This window comes from Panthera tigris, chromosome E3 (genome assembly GCF_018350195.1).
Source record: "Panthera tigris isolate Pti1 chromosome E3, P.tigris_Pti1_mat1.1, whole genome shotgun sequence".
Lineage (NCBI taxonomy): Eukaryota > Metazoa > Chordata > Mammalia > Carnivora > Felidae > Panthera > Panthera tigris.
In genome coordinates, this window is record NC_056675.1 from 37,948,449 (window position 1) to 37,971,281 (window position 22,833).

At 41.4% G+C, this 22,833-nt stretch overlaps 1 protein-coding gene and 1 non-coding gene across 2 annotated transcripts in view; both read left to right on the forward strand.

The window, feature by feature from the left end:
• ADCY9 (adenylate cyclase 9) overlaps nucleotides 1–22,833 on the forward strand; it is a 120,094-nt gene that overhangs the window by 2,660 nt on the left and 94,601 nt on the right. The window lies entirely within an intron of this gene.
• On the forward strand, nucleotides 1,840–2,003 carry LOC122234772. Its single transcript, XR_006212728.1, has one exon. It is a non-coding gene; the product is annotated as a U1 spliceosomal RNA (small nuclear RNA).

Here is a 22,833-nt window from a genome sequence, read left to right on the forward strand (position 1 = left end):
GTATTTTCACCCTTCAACTTTCATTTTGATCATGGTGTTTGTCTTACCATATAGACCACAGCATTTTACAAATACGCCCAGAGCCGTGTTTAGAACCCCGCCATCCCCAACCCCTCCCGATTTGTACCTGGTCCCTGTCTCTGTCTGAAGCTTTTACTGCTATTCTTGTTATTTTCAATGGGCTTTTTAATTTTTATTATCTTCACATAGGACAAAAATTTTGTTTACACCTGGGAAGTGATTTATAAGCAAGTGGGACCGAAAGTGAGGATTCGAAACACCTAACTCCCACATCCACCTCCCTTTTTTATTTCTTTCTTTTTTTTTATTTAATTTAATTTAATTTAATTTAATTAAAAAAAATTTTTTTTAACGTTTATTTATTTTGAGACAGAGAGAGACAGAGCATGAACAGGGGAGGGTCAGAGAGAGAGGGAGACACAGAATCCCAAACAGGCTCCAGGCTCTGAGCGGTCAGCACAGAGCCTGACGCGGGGCTCAAACTCACTGACCGCGAGATCGTGACCTGAGCTGAAGTCGGACGCTTAGCCGACTGAGCCACCCAGGCGCCCCCACCTCCCTTTTTTAAACAGTCTTTATGTTTTACTAAGATCTCTGGGCTGTGGAGAACCCGTATTTTGGAAGTATGTGGAGAAAATAACATTGATTTTTTAAAAGACGAAATGTGTAAAGCTTCTTGTGTTGTGATGCCCGCACGTTGCGTGATCACGCAGTAAAAAGCTCCAGGAAAGAGTCCTTGGGAGATGTAACAGCTCAAGTCAGAGATGGGAGAAGTAATAGTGTCAATCAGAGACAGTAGGTGGTTTTCTTTCTCTGCTTGTGATTACAGTTCTCCATGTCATTCCCTTGTAAACTGGCAACAGTGCTTTATCCTTCTGACTTTTCTTTATTCTGTTAATTTTGTAGGAGTTGAAGAATTTATCGGTATACTAGAGAAATATTTTCACCTGATGATTCCCTCTTGTCTAGAGAGCTCTCAATGTTACCTACACTGATGAGATTAGACCCTACTTTTCACAGTTTACCTGAGAGATTCTGCCATGGCAGTTGTCTTTCCCTGTAGGAGAGGGATTCCCGCTCTCAGAGTCTAAAGATGCCGGTGGAGTGCGGTGTGGATGTAATCCCTGCTCGACGCTTGGACATCTTTAGGGTCTGAGTGTTGCAGGCTCTGTCCTCTGGGGCTGTGGGACAGATTCCAGGGAATGGAGTTGTGCTGTACAACATTATGAAAACGATAGCAGTTTTGTAAGTGGTAGTTTGAACAGTGTTATTACTTAAATATCAAAAATAAAAACAGATGTCATCATTAAGTATGTCTGGAAGCCGCCAAGTCTTTGACTTTTTGGCAGTACTCATTTTTGTTAATTTATGGGTAATTTTATTTTCAATTTATAAGTCAGGGGTCTCAAAAAATGGTAGAATGGGTTTCTTGAATTTTTTTAACTTCAAATAGTGTAAATTTGGTAAATTAATTTTTTTCTTTCAATTTCTGTACACTGTACATCTATAGGGAAAAGTTTTACTCCTGGATGGGAGGTAGGGAAAGATAGAAGGCTTAGTTAAAACAGTGATATTTTCATATGGTATTCTCTCCTCTAACTGTTTCCCTGAGACCATGATTTTTGTTTTATTCAGCTCATTTTGGAAACCTTTGTGGACAGGACTCCAGTAATATAGGATGTCTACACAACTTCCTGTCTGTTTTTGAAGTTGTAGTGTTCTCCTGTCATTGTACAAATGTGCTAAATTGAGAAGATAGCACGGTTTGTAGAAAACCTTTTTTATATATGAGGTTAAGGTTGTATATTTAAAATTTCTATACTTAGCTGACAGGGGAGATACCATGATCATGAAGTTGGTTTTTCCAGGATGAGAGTTACCCATTGCACTCCGGATGTGCTGACCCCTTCGATTTCCGCAAATGTGGGAAACTTGACTGCATAATTTGTGGTAGTGGGGGACTACGTTCATGCTCTCCTCTTATTTTTAAACAAAATAAAATAAATAAAATACAATTTCTTATTTATTTATTTATTTATTTATTTTTACTTTTATTTATTTTTGAGAGACAGAGAGAGACATAGAGCATGAATGGGGGAGGAGCAGAGAGAGGGGGAGACACAACACTTGAAGCAGGCTCCAGGCTCTGAGCTGTCAGCACAGAGCCCGAGGTGGGACTCGAAACCGTGAGCCGAGAGATCATGACCTGAGCCAAAGTTAGACGCTTAACCGACTGAGCCATCCAGGCACCCCAAATACAATTTCTTTTAGCCTGTCTTGTAGTTTGTGGCAGATATTTTCTCTACAATGTTGGGCATTAACCTTTACCTCTGCTCCCCTGTTTTTATAATGGGGTTAAAAATCCCCAGTAGAGGATTCTGTAGAAATGAACATCGGTGAATGGGGCACTCCAAAACTAGCAGTGTGAAAAGTAGCTCCTGGTCTGTAATTTATCTGAAAGGGTTTGTGGAAGGGTGGACTTTGATTATTTCTGCATATCCACTCCTTGAAACTCTTTGTGCTCTTACGTCCCATGCTGTGGATGCACAGATGGAGTCACGATAGTTCCTGACCTCAGGAAGCTTACAGTTCTAAATATAGAGTGTGCACTATATGGAGGTGTACCTACTGAGGTGGGGCTTGAGACCGAGCGGTGGCTCTCCAGGTGGATAAAAGAACATTCGGTGGAGTGGGAGTGGCATGGGCAAAGGCTTAGGATTGTGTTTCTTGGTGGGTTGAGCATTTGTAAGTACAGTAGTTCGTTAGGACAAGGAAGGCTTTGGGTCACATGGGAAGGAGTGTGTATTCGATCCTGTAGGTCACGGGGAGCCACTGATAGGCTTTAGGTAGGAGGTTTAGGTGATCTAATTTGCAAGTTTAGAAAGCTTACTCTTTCAGTTCTAGGGAATATAGGTTGGAAGGTATGAGATGGGAGATTACGGCGTTGTTTCAGTAAGTCCCAGGCAGGGTGGATAGTAGCCTTAACCAAGGTAGTGACAGTGGCAATGGAGGTGGTGAACAGATATGTTCAGTAATAGGATGAACTTGGTAGAACATTTTAAACAGACAATTTAGGAGATGAGAGTCTGGATTATTTGAATGGGAAGTGGCCTTTCAGGTTTCTGGAGTTGACCTGGAGACTGTTTGGAGTCAGAAATGAGTGAGACCTTTGAAGTTTCTGTGGAATGAATGGAGAATGAAAAATTGAGTTGTAGAATATGAAACAGGCCAGGAATCCCTGGCATGTTCATTCATTCAACAAATAAGTTATTTTGTGCTGGGCACAGTTCTAGGTGCTGGGGATACAGCAGTGAACAAAACAGACAAAAATTCCTGCCCTCCTGGTGCTTCTGTTCTAATGGGGCAGTCAGACAGTAAGCAAATAAGTAAAACATTTCTTTCGTGTTAAGTTTTAAGGAAAACACATAAAGTGAAAAGGAGGATATGGGGTGTGTGTGTGTGTGTGTACTTTTAGACAGGGTGGCCAGTCACTGAGAGAGAAGGTTGAAAGAATTTTCAGCACAGGAATAGGATTTTGGAAATGATCCAAAAAGTGAGAGACAGTTATTATTAAAGACAAGATGAAATAGTGTGGTACAAAGTGACAGGAAGATGCATCCTTTCACACCATCTGGGACAAACCACTGGGCCCAAAGGGGTGCTGGCTGTTCTGTTCTGCCGAGGGCCACGAGCCAAAAGGATGAGGAGGATTGATTCTCTGGAACTGCTGTTTTTTCCTGTCATAGAGAATCACAAATACAGAAGGTGAAACTGTCAGAAGATGTCTACAATGTCTGATTTTCCCTTCTTAAATATTAGGAAGATAAAACGGGGCGCTCAGTCCTCCAGATTGAGAGATCATGTTTTTACAAAGGGAGTGTCCGGTAGCTTTCACGTGGTTAGATGCAGAAATAAAACAAGACTTTCCTCCCAAGCCAACTTTCGAGGCTCATGGAGCAGCTGGGGGAGAGATCTGTTGATGAGCATTCGAGCAGATAATTCCCTACTGGCGCCAGTGACCAAGACCTTCCCCAAGTGCTAATAGGTAGCGCTTCGAAGAGTTCTTGTCTGGCCTCCTGCTGGGGCCATTCCTCAAATTGATGGGGGAGGGGTGGCGCTGAGGCACTCTGCTTTTAGCCTTTGCCCACGGCTAGCCCAAACTGGCAGTCTGGGCCCCTAGCTCCCTGCCCACTGGCATGTGAGAGCCAGGTGCCAGTTTTAGGTGCAGTTTGCTTGCTCAGGTGCACTGCTTGTTTTGCCTGACGGCTTGGACAGCTTGTTCCCACCTCAGCTCGCACCCTTGCCACTTGTAGAGCTAGCCTGGAGCTGACAGCTCAGTGCCTACTCTTAAGTCACGTCCACGAGAAAGCCTGTGCTCGCCTGCACCCTAGAGCGGGCTGTCTTGTGCGCGTTGAAACCTAGGCTCTTGGATAGCAAGTGGCAGAGATAAGATGGGGCAGAAAATTTGGCTTGACATCCAGGATTGGAGGCAACCAACACCTGTGGAGTTGATGCTCAGGCAGCCCCCGGTGACAATTTATTCAGGCTCCTTCAGGCCAAATTTTGTGCATTCCAGCAAAGAGCACACAGCTGTTAATTCTGAGGACCAGCTTTTGAACAGAATTAGCCTTTGGCAAAGAAAGTTAAGGATATGGTTTGGTGAATGGTAGGTGGAATGAAGAAGGAAGGAGGGTAATCTTTTCAGATAGAATGAACTAAGGGGAAAATTAAAAACAAGCAAATAGCATAAGTGAAGAAATTTCAGAGTTCTCTACTAGCCAGCCTGGTTCAAATAATGATTGTGTTTCTACCTACTGGTCAAGGTCACCTGTGTATTTTTCTGTGGAAGAATAATTACAGCAGTGAAAGAAAACAGTGAATTTCCTATCATGGGTGCATGTGCCTGAATTTTCCTCTTTTGGTTGGTGAGTTCACTATCAGTATTTCTGTTGGGATTTCTATAAGACAGTGACCATTAATCATTAGAATTCCACAGGTCCCCTCTCCTGGTGGTGATAAGAGTCTGCTGACCATGAAAAGAGCCAGACTGAGAGGCTCCTCATCCATGTGACTCATGGCATCATTTGTACTTTGCGTATGAGACACTTAAAGACCTTTCTTCCCCAGCAGGAACTAGCATCCTTGCAGGGAATTTTATAAGGAGGTGAGAATTTTTCGAAAAGGAAGGGCACTGCCACGTGAGTTCTAGACTGGCCAGGCTAAGATGTTAATGCAGAAGGTGAGGGAACCGAGTGCCTCCCAGATTCACTGGGACTACCACAGACAGAGGAATGGGCCAAGGGCAAGGGTGGTCTTCCCCTAGGAAGGCTGGATAAGGCAATGACATTCGTCAGTCTTATTCGTGCCCTGGTAGACTGTACCAGCCAAGCCAACCTGTGGCCAACCTTGGGTCAGCTTTATCGAAATTGTGCTTTGTAAAACTCGGTTGGTCTTGTAAATCAGGTTTTTGTTGTTTTCTCCAACATTTGCTGTATTATGCTCGTAAGAAAATGCCTCGCATGCTCTGCTGAGGTAAGGAGAGAGCTTATGTCCTTAGAATAGGCTGGAAGGTCAGTCCCCCAAAGACTGGTGCTGATAGTGGCAGTAGCAGAACCTGAAAGGGAGTGAGGGATAGGAGCAGCTTTGCTAGGGGGGTGGGTTCTGGGACTGCGATGAGCAGGATCTGCTGTAACCACCTTATGAGCCTGTCAGCCCATCGTTTGGTTGCAGGACCCCTCTACACCCCTAAAAATTACTGGAGAAACTAAAGAGGGCTTGTTTATGTGCCTTATTGATATTTATCATATTAGAAATTGAAACAAACTGAGATGTGTAAGAGAACCTTCCCTTAATTCAAAACAGTAATCCATTATACCCATCGTATGTTAATATAAATAACATTTTTATAAAACCAGTTGTAGTTCAGGTCTCCTGGGTGGCTCAGTCGGTTAAGTGTTGGACTCTTGATTGTGGTTTACGTTGTGTTCTCATGGTTTCGCGAGTTTGAGCCACATGGTGGGCTCTGTGCACTGAATGCGGGGAACCTGCTTGGGATTCTCCCTTTGTCCTCTCTCTGCCCCCTGAGCGATTCAAGGAAAGGACTTGTTAGCATAGTGCATAGTGACTCTCGTCCTACTCTGTCTCTCTCTAAATAAGTAAACTTAAAAAAAAAATTACATGTTCAAAAATAGAACTTTTAAAAAATTTTTATTTTAAATTTCAGTATAGTTAACGTACCATGTTTTTTTACTTTGGGACATACATTATAGTGATCCAACAATTTAACTATATTTTCAAAGTCAGAGAAATTTGGTGAGAAGAGTGGTAGTTTTACATTTTTGCCATTAAGAAATGTCTAGGTTAGGGGCGCCTGGGTGGCTCAGTCTGTTAAGCATCCGACTTTGGCTCGGGTCATGGTCTCACGGTCCGTGAGTTCAAGCCCCACGTCAGGCTCTGTGCTGACAGCTTGGAGCCTAGAGCCTGCTTCAGATTCTGTGTCTCCCTCTCTATCTGCCCCTCCCCTGTTCATGGTCTGTCTCTGTCTCAAAAATAAATAAACATTTAAAAAAATTAAAAAAAAAAAAAAAAAAAGAAATGTCCAGGTTAATAAGAAACTGCTGACGTAAAAAAAAACTGTTAAAATACACATTAAAAATTTACCAGTTTAACCATTTTTAAGTGCGTCAGCTGGATTGTCTTAACTACTTTAGCATTGGTTTGCAGTAAGTTGGAGAAAGTGTAGAAAGTCTGACTTCACGGAGATACCTAGTTGGGTAACAGAGGAAGGTTTTAATAGCCTTTTTAGGTAATTGTGGATATTTTTCTTTGACTCTGCACCAACACCCAGTAAGTGGTTGTTTCTTAAAGGTTAGTTACAAAATGGAATCTGAAATCCTATTGGTCAGTTTTTTGGTGTGCTCTTAAAACGTCATTTTTTTTTTTTCTTTTTTAAGTAGGCTCTACACCCAACGTGGGGCTTGACCTCACGACCCTGAGATTGAGAGTCACACGTTCTACTGACTGAGCTAGCCAGGTGCCCCGAGACCCCACTTATTTTGGAATGAATATTTACCCAGGCATGATTTTGTAACATAATGCATTGGTCATTTGGAAAATATTGGTTTCTTGAGTTACTCAGGTCTTCCAAATGTTGGCCTAGGCAAAGTCTTTAAATACGGGAAGGTGCTGACTTCCCAGTGTCACAGAGGAGCTTTCTAGTCCTCGTTTTCACTTGAAAGTTTGAATTTTGTCACCAGCAGCAAATACTGTCAGCTGTTTTCCTTGAAGCGACAGACTCATTTTGTTCATTTTTCAGGAACAGTCTGCTAGATACGCTAGTCTGAGTGACCACAGTTTGTAGGTCAAGTAGAAATGACGTTCCATCCAAAAAGCAGCCCAGGCAGCTGCAGGGTGCCCTTCTTGACGCCGTTGCACTTGTGTGTGCCGCGGCGGTGCTGTGGCCGCGCGTCCCGTTTTGTCAGTCCTGCAAGGTTGAGATTTAACACAATTCTGCATTTTTACTGCATCATCAAAGGACCTTCTTAGGTGAAACCGAGTATTTTTTCCCCCCTTGTTCGAGTGCGTGGTAGTGAAGAACACACTGGCACCATGCACGGTCTGGTACGGCTGCCTTGAGTCCCCACGGTTTCACCCACAATTGCTTTTGTGGCATTGGTGCCAGTGCCAACACTGAAAAAGGCAAATGAAGTACTGGTTTTGTTATGGGAACGGTTTTGACCCCACAGGTGCCCTGCAAAGGTTTCAGAGACCTCTGGGGGTGTGCAGAAACAGTTTGGGAACTGCTTCCCTAAGCTGTAAGATAGGAAACCTGAGGATTTTGTACGTGCTACCCAAACACGTGTTCTCATGCGTGTGCAACCACTCAGACTGGAGTTGTGGTAAATGTGGCACGTTTATTGTGAGAGGACCAAATGACTTTAGTTCATACCTTGATGTTTTTTCTCAAAAAAATCCTCTGTGACTCTGACACATTTTTGTTGCTGGCATTTTAGGGCTCACGATGAAGACCATCGGCTTTGTTTTTGGTCTTTCAACTTTTTTTGTGGGGCTTCCTTACCCTTTGGCAGTATAGTGTACTGGGTGATTGTGTAGATTTTGGTTTCTGACCTTTTTGCATTCAGTTCTCAGTTTTGTGATTTCTGAACTGAGGAACCTTGGGCAAGCTGTGTAGGGACTCCAATTTGCAGGAATGCTGCTACCTCTGTCGAAGGGTTATTGGGAGAATCAAAGGAGCTGATTCAAGGAAAGCACTTGTTAGCACAGTGACTCTCACACAATCACAACAACCGTTCAGGAAATAATAACCAACTCCTCTGCCTGCGTGAGTCACATTTTATACTGTACTCAAGGGTGTTTCTTTTTTCCTACACTCTGTTTGGTGCACATCTTGTATAATTTGGTACTGAAACCCAAAACACACGAGGGACTGGGATTGTGTCGGTTTCTTGAATTCAAAAGGGCAAGTGTCCAAAATACAAAACACTGATAGCTTGCCCTCGTTAAACTGTAGCTGCCAAGTTTGGCAACTTCGTTACTGAAAACCCCAGGGCGTTCAGGCGGTGTTGTTCTTGGGCTGCTTCTGGTCCCCAGAGTTTAGGGGTACTTAAGATGATGTGGCCCTTGATAGTTGAGGAATTATGGGGAAATCTTCAGCTGTGTGACTCTGGAGATACTGGCTGAAGTTTGAACTGGAGGTTATTCAGGTCTCCCATATTCTACTATAAACTCATGTAGTTATTCAGTAAATATCAATTGAGTTCCTGGACCAGGTTCTGCAGATAGAGCCCTCTGCTCTCTCCGGGCACACAGCCTAAGAGGGAAAGTAGACGTTAATCAAATTATCACCTGAGCAGATATACACTGGACTTACTTATCGAGTTACGAATGGGGCTGAGAAGTCCGGACACTTACATTTCCGTCGTGTGGGTGAGGGAGCCGAAGCACAGAGATGAAGTAATGTGGGGTAGCCACACAGCTAGAACGAGCTGCTAAGTGGTGGAGCCGGTGCTGTGACCCAAAGGGCTGTATCGAAAAACACTAGTGCCCACTTGGTAGGGTTGTGGTGAGCAGTGACGGACACGATGATGTTGAAAAAAGTACTTGGCACCTGGTGATGCTCAGCAGAGATTACATACGTTAGCTGGTGAAAGTGGGGGTAATTTTCTTAGCGGGAGCAACGGCAGAAAAACAACCGTACCTTTGTGTGGCCCTTCCCAGTTCCCGGTGTTCCCATGTACGTTGTTATCTTAACTGCCACGAAATCTTCATATCGTGGGAACTGCGTATGTTTACTGGTTTATATTTTATTTGCTTCCTTCTTTCCCATGATGGAGTTTTCAGACTGAGTTGGTTTCTTAACATCTTCCAAAGGTGACCAATGGCTTATTTCAAGAATCCCTATACATTTTTAGGTTGTAGCTTTTTTGATATATTTCACTCTGTTGCAGAGATCATTTTTGATGCTCAAATTGTCCCATCTTGGGCCCATGGGAGCCCTTTCAAGTTGCCTCTGAGTCCTTTTCATACGACCCAGTAGTCTTTGATAGGTTTCTTACACTTTTAGTAACATTTTTAAGGAGTAGAGAAATTATAGGTGCTGAAATCTCATTAATTCGTGTGTCTTACAGGTTTATTCTGACAGACTGAGCTAACGTTTTCCCTCTCCTTTTTTGAAAAGAAAATTAATAGTATATATGTGTTTATATGAAGAAACAGCACTGAAGAAGAAATGGTTCGTGCTGCCTCAAGCTCTTTGGAAGCTTTAATTTGCATTCTCACAATTGAGAATTATACACCAATGCAGCATTTCTTTGTACTATATCCTCCCACTACATGCCTGTCGAGGATCAGGTGCCTGTGAATGTGGATAAGTAGAGATCAAGGAATCCTAAACCAAAAGGTAGACTGTTTGCAAACTGAAGAGTGCCCCCAGCCCAGCAAGCTCCAGCCCCCAGCACAGCTGTGGAAGGTTCCAGAAGGCCCAACTCTAGGCATTCCCTTCATGGGAACCTTGTTCTTTTAAAAAACGTTTTTTAAAATGTTTATTTATTTTTGACAGAAAGAGAGCACAAGTAGGGGAGGGCAGAGAGAGAGGGAGACACAGAATCCAAAGCAGGTTCTGGGCTCTGAGCTGTCCACACAGAGCCTGATGAGGGGCTTGAACTCATGAACCATGAGCTCATGACCTGAGTCAAAGTCCAACACTTAACCACCTGAGCCACCCAGGCGCCCCGGAACCTTGTTCTGAATAGTGCTTCCTGGAATTACTGCCCTGCCATTCCCCTATCTTGCATTATGTGTATTTGACTGACTGACTTACTTACTCACTTATTTATTTATTTATTTATTTATTTATTTATTTATTTATTTATGATCTGTTTTCATCCCACTAGAATGTGTTGAGAGCAGGATTTTCCCCATGTTTTATTTTTTTTTCTTTAAAAAATTTTTTTTGTAAACGTTTATTTATTTTTGAGAGACAGAGAGAGAGTGCAAGGGGATGGTGCAGAAAGAGAGGGAGACACAGAATCTGAAGCAAGCTCCAGGCTCTGAGCTGTCAGCACAGAGCCTGACGCGGGGGTCAAACTCGTGAACCGTGAGATGTTTTCTTTTCTACTGTATTCCTAGCCCTGGGAACATAGCCTGGCGTATAGTAGATGCGCAATAATATTTGTTATTGACTGACAATGAATGAATGAATGAATGAATGAATGAATGAATGAATGAAAACTACAACTACTTACGCTCTGCATGTGGGCACTCTCTTGTGTGCGAAACCCCAGACATCCACACAGAACAGACCAGAATGTAGAGGGAAGGCAGTGACTGCTTTTTAAGGAATGGTTGAGTGGTTTATGAAATAGAGGCACAGGTAGAGTCTTGAAAGGACCTAGGCAAGGAGACAGAGGGAGAGCTGCCCATGCACAGGGCAGGGCCTGGGAATGTGACCCAGGGTGCTGGGAGAGCAGACAGTCTCAGGACTGAGGGCTCCAGGGTGCTGGCAGCAAGGCTGCTGGGTAGGGCAGCTGGGCCGTAGGGCAGGAACTCAGGTCACTGAAACCCCAGTGTTTATTTAGGGCCCAGGAAATGTGGGGTTGAATGGCTTAGTTTAGGCAATCATTTTTAAGCTTTTTAAAATGGAGATTTCAAGAAGTGTATTTATCTTTAATAATACTGTAGCTGTTTATAATTCTTATTTGATTATCATGTATGCACATGAAAAACCACCATATCCTTCTTTTGGCAAAGCTCCAGGACAGTCTTTGTGCATAATTTCCAGGATTTTTATGTAATGCTATTAAATTCATTTTTTTTCCTTCCACAGAAAAATGTGCTACTGAAAGCAGCTTTTGAATCATTTTATATTCATGTTTGAATTGTTTGGGAAATATTAACTTCAGCTTTTTGCCACTTAGTTTGTAGAGAGGAAGAAAACCCATATGCATGTGATTTATTTTCTTGTATATGGATATTAAAATACAATAAACCATTAAGGCTTTGACATTTTAAGTAAAATAGTCTATTGCTCTTTGGTTCAGTGAGTTTTACCCTATTGAGTGTTAACATTCAAAGTGTGGATTGCATTGTATTCTGTAATTTCATACTAAGTTCTTTTCCCCATGAGAAAATGCTTCTTATGGTCATTAATGTTAATTTTTGTTTTGTGAATGAGCTGTCTAAAATTGGGGGGAATTAACTTTTCGTCTTAAGATATTTTTCTCCACTAACTAAATACTTTCTTGTTCTGTTTCCTCATATTTGTCAAACATGAAATTTGAACTAGAACCCCACCATTCGCTCAGAGAACCTCAGCTTCTCACATGATTGGGAAATAGTACTCATTCTTAATTCGAAGACGTTTCTTCTTCATCCATTTGTTGAAACTGTGAGCCCTCATTTAGACAAATCTAGCATACGGAAACTCAGATTTACAGAACCGCTAAATTGCAGGGCAGGTGTGAGAGTCTAGAGGATTCTTTACTTGCTTTACATATAAAGTTGAGTTACAGGAGTATAATTTACGTGTGGTTTTTTTGAATCACATTACTTATATAACAAACGGAAAGCAGAATATCATCATTAGAGGAACCCCACTTGATTGTGAAAATTTGACAAACCCTTTTGAAATGGCTTGGAGAAAATGTGCAGTTATTAAATTTTTGAAAAATATGCTTTAATTCCTGTTTGAACATTATTTTGGAGAGAGATTGGAAGGTTAGTTGCCAATAAAATTAACTTCAGTGTTTTGGCAAGTTTTTCCACTAGTAGAACAGCACAAATATCGAATTTAATAATGCTCTTACTGATTATTCCGTTAATAAAAGACTCACTTGCTCCTGATGGTGAGTTCCTTGACCTGCTGACTGTTTATTTAGTGCGCCAGAATCCTATATATTTACTGCTTGTATAGCATGAGTCTAGTAGTCCAAAAATTAATGTACCTAGAAAATGTCTACCTTAGACCTTGTAATTAGAAATTAGAAGCCACCAGTGATAAAAGAAAACCCCTCGATTTAATTATAAGGGATTTATAAAAGATTTTGAATGGTTTTCTTATCCTTTCTTAAGAATAGCAAAGCAGCTCACGGAAAGTAATATAATATTTGCTGTGATGTCTGTGGCTGGTGAAACAAACTGGAAAAGGAAAAACACTCTACTTTGTCCTGACAGACAGTGTTGTCCTTGGGTACATATGTCATCCGACCTGAGAGAGAATTTCACCCCAACAAAGACCCACCTTGTGAAACTGTAGCTTCTCTTAGAGAAAGTGTTATTCACAGCCTGTTGGAGTCACATGTTTTCTAGGACTGAAGTGACTGACTCAGTGTGTAAGTAACTGCAGAAGGTCAGAACTCTTACAACGGCCATACAAACAGAAAATTTCTTTTTTTTGTCTCTGACATACATTTCCCAGCCGGAATAACTTCATTAACTCTGTGTTCCTTCTGGCTCTTCAAAGACAACTGTGATCAGGAGCACTTTCAGAGCCGATGATTCTAAGATACCAACTTTGTCCCTCTGCCATTTGAAGTTCACATGGAAATGTTTGCTTTAATGGCCCCAGTCATGATGTTACTTTATTTAGTTGCTATTAAATTTCCAATTCCATACACTCCCCTGGAGGTATTCCAGTTTGCACTAAGGTTTCTGTTTCTTTCGGCAGCATTGCAGCGGTGTGTGGAACTTTCCTAAACGAGGAATGTGAACCAGAGTGGATGATTTTAAGTTTTTCTATTCTTTTTTTAATAACAGCTTTTTTTTTTCTTGAGATATAATTCACATACCATACAATTTATTCGTTTAAAGCCTATAATTCGGTGATCCTTAGTATATTCACAGATCTATGCATTAATACAATCAACTTGAAAACATTTTTACCTGAAAAGAAACCCTATGCTCTTCAGCATTCACTCCCCACTTCCACTAAACCCCCCTGGCCGCCAGTCTCCTCCCTCCTGTGTCTGTAGATTGGCGCATTGTGTGCATACCGTGTGAATGAATGCTACAATCTGCAGCCCTGTAGCAGGTGTGAGTGTTTGTCAGCATTTTCATGGTCCTGGAATATTCTACCGTGTGGATAGACCATATTGTATTTGTCCGTTCGCCAGTTGATAGAAAAACTCTTCTGTTTTGAAACTGATAGGCTGATTGTTTGAAAATGAGTCGAGAGGATTAAAAAAAAAAATCTCTTATTATTTAATAACATACCTTGACCAAATTAAGTCTTTCTATTTTCACTGATGTTTGTAAGTTTTCCTGGAAGGCATAATTAGATGAGATTGGATGCTGAATTGTAATTTAATATAAATGTTTCACACAGTTAGGTTTGTTTTAAAACAGCTATCCTCCTTTCTAAGCTTGATCCAGGCTGATAAAATATTAAATTCTCTGATCCTTTCCTTTCCTCCTATCCAGATCCCTAGCGGACAGCTTTAGGGGAAGCATATGGTTGAATATGAAACCAGCCTCGTTGGGCATGTTGTTAGATATAGGTATCAGAGCAAGTCTTTCTGGATGGTCAGGTTTTTCCGAAGAGCTGAGGATTTTCTCCTTTGGTCAGTCAGACTTCTCCTCTTTAAACCTGATTGAACATTTGGTTTTACATTTCTGAAATGTATAAAAATACTTTCTTACCTTGATAAAAATGAAATATGTCAAATAAAACTTAATTTTCTTGATGACTTATTTTTATTACCTGTTATTCAGCTTTTAGTGATATAGCAATTTCCCTATAAAAATAGGGATTTTTGCTTTATTTTAGATAAACTGAGATTGCTCTATTTTTCTAGTTCTTATGTTTTAAAATAATTTTTTTGCTTGCTTCCTTACTGTCAGTAGCCATTAGTGTAGTATGCCTTTCGGTCACAGCTTTGCTTCCGTTTTTTACTTTATTACATAAACCCAAATAACCAAGCTTATTAACCCCACAGATACAGTTTGATTAAAAGGACTAAGGATTAGGTCTCCGTGAAATTTTTTGGTTGTCAGCTATATATTCTGAATAAGTTGCTAGGTAGTGAATTCAGGATAAGTAAGATGTTATGACAGTTATTTTTAGCACATTTCTTAAAGGGGAGGAGAAAGGGAGATTTGAATCAAATTTGCGTCTTTGTAAACAGAGCATGTTTTCCACAAGACCCAAGTATTTCTTTTGAGCATGTGGAAATAGAAAATGGGAATTACGGTAAGAGTGACTGTATAGAGATTTTTGTGTGTTTTTTAATATACCTGCCAAGGAAGAATAGGCTACATTTCTTCATCTTTTGTTTAAGCTGAAGGCATGCATAGATTTTCATCTCAGGAATTTTAGTAGTCTGGCACTGAGCAATGCTAGCTACTTGTTGTTTTTTATTCTGGGGAGATTTGTTCTTCCTGAAGGGGCTGGCCAGGTGCCACACTGCCCAGTGGGTACTCAGCCGGGTCTGTGCTCTGCTCCCCACTGCACAGGTTATGTGGACACATCTGCCAACTAATTGGCCTTGCAGTTTGGTAAGGCTGTTCTTTTAGATTAAAAATTAAAGTGGTTTCGTTTCTTAGGAATATGTATTGTCAGCTCTTAATTTAAAAAAAAATTTTTTTTAATGTTTATTTTTGAGAGAGAGTGAGAGAGACAGAGTGTGAGCAGGGGAGGGGCAGAGAGAGAGGGAGACACAGAATTCGAAGCAGGCTCCAGGCTCTGAGCTGTCAGCACAGAGCCTGATGCGGGGCTCGAACCCGTGAACCGCGAGATCATGACCTGAGCTGAAGTCTGACGCTTAACTGACTGAGTCACCCGGGTGCCCCTGATTTTTAAAGTAATTAATATGTAGTTACTTAATAAATGGCAGCCTGAGTATCGGTTTTCTCTTGGGGGGATCAAGTTGCCTAATCTGAAGAGTTTCAGTTAAATGAGGGGATTAAATGAGATAATGCATGTAAGAGCACTTGGCACATGCTAGGTGTTTAGCAAATGTTGGCTTTTGCCCTACTTCCTCCCAAACATGTTGTTATTACTTTTTTTTTTTTTTAGAGAGAATGCGTGAGTGAGAGAGAACAAGTGGGGGAGGGGCACAGAGAGAGGGGGAAGGAGGATCTCCTGTGGGCTGTCTGCTGTCAGCACAGAGCCCAGTGCAGGCTCAAACTCACGAACAATGAGATCACGACCTGAGCCGAAGTTGGATGCTTAACCGAGCCACCCAGGCACCTCCCAAATGTGTCTTCATCAGCACTGAAACCCATGTAATCAGTGTTCTCCCATAATCAGGTGTGAGAAGTGGGAGCACAGTGGGAGCACGAGCCCTATAATGACGAAACTGCATACCTAGCATGTGCTAGCAGCAGGAGCTCAGAGGCCCCCACTGTGATTCCAGGAAGAAGTCAGATGCAGACTTCCCTCATATCTAGAGAGAACTCATTTTTGTCACTCACCTGTGCTTTATATGTATTTCTTGGAGCCCCGATCTTAGCCTCTCCCAGGCCATGGGTGTGAAGCACAGTGTGATCACAGTAAGGGAGACCATAAAAATGAGTAGACAAGAAGCCGGACGGTGTCCTGTAGTGGTGGGGCAGCGCAGAAAAGTAAAGTGAGGTGAGGATATGGCCACTGATACTAGTGATTTTGTATTGAGGGGCAAAGGTGCATTCATCTTTCTGAGTAGATGTTGAGAGATTCAAGACCATGAATGCAATACTTGAATTCCCTCTTTCCACCTTTTGTTGATAAAGGAAAATGTTTTTTCACACGTCAAGTATTCAGTTCACGGGGAATCAGGAGCTGCTGGTTCAGTGCCTGAACTCTGGGGGTGGGGGCCACATTTCTTATGTTAGTCTTTGTCAGATTGTCTGAAAAATCCTTGGGTGGGGGACTTGGGATTTATCTAAACCTAACCTGCCTCCCAGTCTAAACTGCAGGCCTGGTAGTGCTGTCTTGATTTATTTCATAAACTTCCTCTGACACTGGCCTACGATGGGCTTCTTGTGCCGTATCTAGAACTTTGTAAAGTCTCACCCCTCCCCTTGTTTTTATCCTGCAGTTTCCTGATGCTCTGTTCACTTTTTAAAATTGATGTGAAATTTATATAACATAAAATTAACAAAATTAACCATCTTAATAATTCAGTGGCATTTAGTACATTCACAGTGATGCACAACCATCACATTTTTAGCACCCAAAAAGAAAGCCCTGTGTCCATGAGCAGTCATTGACCATCCCTGCCTCCTCCCAGCACCTGACAATCACTAATCTCTCTGTCTCTATGCATTGGCCTGTGCTGGGTATCTTATATGAGTGATTCATACAATATGTGACCTTTTGTATCTGGCTTCTTTCACTTAGCATGTTTTCAGGTTTCCTCCATGTTGCAGCATATATTGGAGCTTCATTCTTTTATGGCTGAAAAAGATTCTGTTGTATGGATAGACCACATTTTGTTTATCTGTTCATCGGGTGATAGACATTTGGGCCGATTCTACCTTTCGACTATTGAGAGTCGTGCTACTGTGAACATTCATGTACACATTTTTTTTTTTTTTTTTGCTACATGTTTTTAATTCTTTTGGGCATTTGTCTAGGAGTGGAGGTGGGCCATGTGATAACTATGTGTTTAACTTTTTGACAAAACCTGTACCACTTTTTAAAATGAGAAACTCCTCAGAAGGACCCTGTAAAAAGTTACATCTACCAGTCAGATGTTTCCAAAAGCATTTTCCAAGTTCTGAAAGGCTCTCTTCATAGAGTCAAGCTGGTAATAGGTAATACTATGCATTATATATCTTGCTTGAAATAATGACTTTGTTCACTGTAATTTACAATGGTATTGTGATCAAGATAAAATTATAATGTAGATAGGACATGTTTAGAGACCTTTTCTTTCTGATAAACATATGGATTTTGGCTGTCCCCTTCAGGCTGGTGTTGGACTTGGCAACTTTGGAATTGTGTGTTAGATAAATAGTTGGTATCTAGGGCAAGCTTAAAAAAATTTTTTACTATTTAAATATTGACCAAAAAAAAAAACAAAAAAAAAAACCCACAACCCCAAACAGCTCTAGGAACTTTCTTGTTCAAGTGAATTTCAAACTGTCTAAATACAGCATGGTAAAATTAGTCTTCCCCTCTGGTTTCTGTGGGGTCAAGTGAGCCCATGAGCCCCTTGTGCCCGTCTGGGACACACTCCGCTTGTTAGCTATCCTTAGAACATGGGGATGTGGGATAGTGTCCACAGCCAGTAGTGTTCCCACAATGCGTCCTTAATATAGAACATTTTTCTAAAAAAACATTGGCCACTGAAAGAGCTCAACTCCCAAACATGGTCATCGGTTCATAGTTCATTTTTATTTGTTTTTATGTAGTTAAAACAAGAAAGAGTATGTAAACTTGTCAGTGTCACCAAGTGTCAGTACTTTTTAGGGAAGAAGAGAAGAAAAGTGAGTTTCTAGTCAGAAAAACAGTATTCCTCCTTTAGGGCAGAGGAAGTGGTCCAACCACAGAGGGACATGAGGGAAGAAGAGGAGAAAAGTGAGTTTTTGAGTACCTACTGAAGATTAAGGATATGAGGACAAACAAACTGTAATCCTTGTCTCCAAAACCTCCCAGACTACCCCTGTGTGCTGGTGGGAATGTTGAGTGACTACAGGCTGTGGGAAAGAGCTTGGTGGCTCCTTGAAACATTAAACACAAAGTTCCCAGGTGACCTAGCAGTCCCCTTCCAGGTGTACACCCAGAAGAATGGAAAACATAGGTCCGCACAAAAACCTGTGCGTGAGTGTTCACAGCAGCGTTACTCGTAATGGCCATAAGGTGGAGACGACCCAAATGTCCATCCTGTGCTGAACAGATCAATAGATCAAAATGTGGTCTCTCCATACAGAGGAATATTGTTGAGCCTTAGAAAGGAAGGAAGTACTGATTCATGCCACAACCTGGGTGAACCTTGAAAACTTAATGCTAAGCGCAAGAAGCCAGTCACAAAAGGCCACGTGTTAAATGATTCCGTGTCAAGTGTCCAGAACAGGTAAATTCATAGCAACAGAAGGTAAATGAGGGTTGCCTAGGGCTGGGGAGATGGAGAGAAAATGGAGAGTGAGTGCTAATGGATGTGGGGTTTCTTATTTGAGGCAATGAAAATGCTCTGAAATTGATTGTGGTGATGTTGCACAACTCTGTGTATTTCCTAGGAAATCACTGAATTGTATACTATAAATGGATGAATTTATGGTTTATGGTATGTGAGTTGTAGCTCAGTGTGCTTTGGTATGTATTTGGAGGACTGATTCGTGCTAATTATGGGACTGATGTATAAACTAGGTGCCAGTGTGTCAGTTGACTTTTGGGGAGATGGTGTGCTTTTCCAGTGGCTAGAATATTCATATCTACTGCCTAGGGCACTTCCTCCATGATATCAAAATATCTGGGAAGGCCTAATGAGTAGTTACAAGATTGCCTAAGTGGAGGAGTATTGGAGCACAGGATCTTAGCGCGTCGTATTTTATTTAGCCATGGGGAAATCACAGAGAGTACATCTTACCAGGGACTGGAGCACTTAGGTCCTCCAGATTGAGTGCCTTCCCTGAATTGTGTGAGTACTGCCAGAGCTCTTACCGCGTGCTTTCCTTGAAGAAGGTGAGTTGTTACCAGACAAGTAAGTATACAAAAGAAAACCTCAGCATAAAATAGAAAACTCCCTGTTTTACAAGGGGTGCAAATATATGTAGAAATGCTTACAAATGAAGTCAAGATGATTTCAGAGTAAGAGTGTGAGAATTAATGAAGACCAAAGAAACAAACAAAGAAATTTATTATCTCGACAAGAAGTATTGCAGTTCCAGGGGTGATTAAGTCAGTATTTTGATGATATTTTCAAGGACCCCAGTACTTTCTGTCTTTGTTCTCTGCCATTCTTGCTATGTGGGGGATGTCTTCCCTCATGGCATAAGGTGGCTGCTGCCGTTCCAGGTTACACAGTGACGTCTAGTGAAGAAGAGGGCATTTTCCTCTTATGCGTCTTATTTTATGTGCCATGTCCTCACCAGTCTCTGGCAAGGGGAGTGAGGTCCCATCGGCCTGGACTTACCCAGCTCCATCCACTGGGGCCATGCGCATGGCAAGGGGGTTTCGTTCCTAAATAGGTGGAAGGAGGATTCCCCCAGAGAGAATCAGGTTCTGCTACAGAAAGGATGGGTGGTGGGGGCATGGGCGTGAAGAAGGGAAATGGTATTAGGGATGCAAAGCATTAAAACTGTGACTTTAGTTAAAACATGCAGTATTTTTATTTTTATTTTTTTTATTTTTATTTTTTTTTATTTTTTTTTTTTTATTTATTTTTGGGACAGAGAGAGACAGAGCATGAACAGGGGAGGGTCAGAGAGAGGGAGACACAGAATCGGAAACAGGCTCCAGGCTCCGAGCCATCAGCCCAGAGCCTGACGCGGGGCTCGAACTCACGGACCGCGAGATCGTGACCTGGCTGAAGTCGGACGCTTAACCGACTGCGCCACCCAGGCGCCCCCATGCAGTATTTTTAAAATGAAAATTTATGTGCTTGTTCTTAAGGGGAAACTTGTGAAAATGGATCTTGCAACCCAGTCAACTTTTGTATTTCTCTTCCCAGTTCTCTAAGATGGACCCAGTCCCTTATACCTTGCATAGCAGTTCTTTCCCCCTAGAATCCACACGCCATCCAGTTGAGTTTGCTCAGCAGTGCTTCTCTGCAGCCCTTCGCTCTCCTTAGCCTCCAGAGTGACATGACTCGTGCCCTTTCCACTGTTCCATTAGCTCTTACCTACCTACCCCTGCAGACACAGCTGATCTCCTCCCCCACTGGACTGGGGGCTCACTGCAGGTGCTCTCATGTCGACCTCATGGGTGTGAACACGCAAAAGGGAGACATTTAGACTTGATGTGTTGGGAGGTAAAGCACTCTTGAGGGTTTTTGAGTGGTGCTCTGAATGTCAAGATGAATATGGTTGTAACAGGTTTGGAAGATTTATTTCTTAATATCACCTGTTAAGTGTCTTAGATTTTACTTCTGTGTCTTTTTAAAAACACTTACATTAAACATATTTCTTAAACTTAGGTCTGGAGCTCTGAAAAGTGTTGGCCGTCCTGCAGGGATGATGATTGTCTAGAGCAAAAGCCACTCTTCCAGAGCTGGGGAGTGTCCCCAGTTCTATGGACAGCTGGAGGTGGGGGCAGAGATGGTTTCATGGTCTGGCGTGCTCCGTTTACAACATTTTCTTTAATGTTAAATGAATAGAGCCCTCAAAAATAGTCTGTAATTATTGGTCCTAATTTGTATTCCATGAGAGAAAATATGCGAAGTGCCAGTGGTTCCTGGAATATAAACATGCAGTGAAAGTATTTTCTCTTCTCAAGTCTCCTGTCCCTACCCTAGGCTGTTCCATCGACATACATTAGTGCGCCTGTCTTCCTTCTCCATAAAGCACAGGCCTATAAATATTTCTCAGTTTAAAAATAACATTTTCCCTACCATGAGTCAAGGTTCATTTCTCGTCTATCTAATTTTAGTTCCTTGTTTTTATGCACTTGAAATGTTTTCCTTAACCAGAAAATAGAGAAGAGCACACACACAGAGATGAACTAAACTTTTTACTGCATTTCCCTGTAGTATAGACATTTCTCCCCCCCCCCCCCTTTTTTTTTTTTTGGTAGAACAGTTTTATTGAAAAACAAAATTGTAAACAGGAGTTTAGAGAGGATAGGAGGGGAACAGAGTGCTTTCTGTGGGCCATTTGTTTCTACGTGGAATGTTTTTGGGCAGTAGTGTTAGAGACCTATAGAATGCTGAGTGGTTCTGGAAAGTGTTTTTTTTTTTTTTTATCACCTCTGTTAAACTAATTTTATATGAAAAAGTAATGAAAAGGAAACATGAGTAATTAAGGCTGATGCCTTAATTGACCTTTCTTTTTAGGACTGTAACTTCATATTCCTAGGGACAGACAGTAATTTTTTCTTGGTTAGAACTGATGTCAGTCAAGTTGTGTTTTCATGTTCTGTTGCTGTTTTCTGTTGATTTTCTGTGCATCCATATATTTCACGTATTTTTATCTGTATGGAGAATGTAATACTTCTTGGAGCGAATGACAATACTTTGTTTAACCATTTCCTGTCTGAGCTTTCAGACTGTTTCGGGATTCCCTCCCCTTGTAAATATTGCAGCCTTAAGGAATGTGTGCCTTTAGAAGACTTACATTTAGACAGCTGACAAGATGGGTAGACACCTTATTTTTATTTTTTATTACAAGAGTGAAATATGTTTGTGATCTCACCTTCAGAAAAGATAGGCCAGCAAAAAGAAGATAAAAAAAACCTCTTTCCACCCAGAGATAGCCACTGGGACATTTAGATTCAAGGCTGTTAGACTTTTTCAATGCACACATATAGGTCAGTAATGATCTCTTAACAGAATGGTGTCCCATTAAACAAACCATTTTACAATCTCCTTTTTCACCTAATAGATCACGAACATATATATATCTGTATATACATCTATATCATCATTTTATTTTTTTTATTTTATTTTATTTTTCAACGTTTTTTTATTTATTTTTGGGACAGAGAGAGACAGAGCATGAACGGGGGAGGGGCAGAGAGAGAGGGAGACACAGAATCGGAAACAGGCTCCAGGCTCCGAGCCATCAGCCCAGAGCCTGACGCGGGGCTCGAACTCACGGACCGCGAGATCATGACCTGGCTGAAGTCGGACGCTTAACCGACTGCGCCACCCAGGCGCCCCTATATCATCATTTTAAATGATTGTAATATTTTGTTATTGGGGTATACTATAACTTATTTGGGACATGTCCCTTGTTGGAAATTTAGGTTGTTTCCGGTTTTGTATTACTATATATCATGAGACTGAGATGTACATTTTCCAGACACCCCTCATATTGGGATGCATCAGACAATTTAAGGTCATAGTTCCATTGGCAGTACTTCCTTTCATTTTCTGATAGAACAAAAAGCAGTGACGCTTCTTACAAGCAGCATCTCAGATTGGATGAAATATAGTACTGTAAATTATGACGATGTGACAGACATTCTTATTGGTAACTGTCTTTGCTCACATGAATTACTAGTGAGGCCAAACCCTGTTTTCATATGTGTATTGTCATTGTTTCTTCTTTTAGTAGTTACCTGTGAATGGAGCTATTTGTCTTTTCTTTATTAATTTGAAAAGTTAAATTTTGTCTTTCTGTTTTTATATATTTATTTTTCCAGACCAAAGTTTGACTTGCTGTTTTCTCACAAATGCCCTTCGGCGTTTTGATTCAGTTTCTTTTAGGTTACAGATT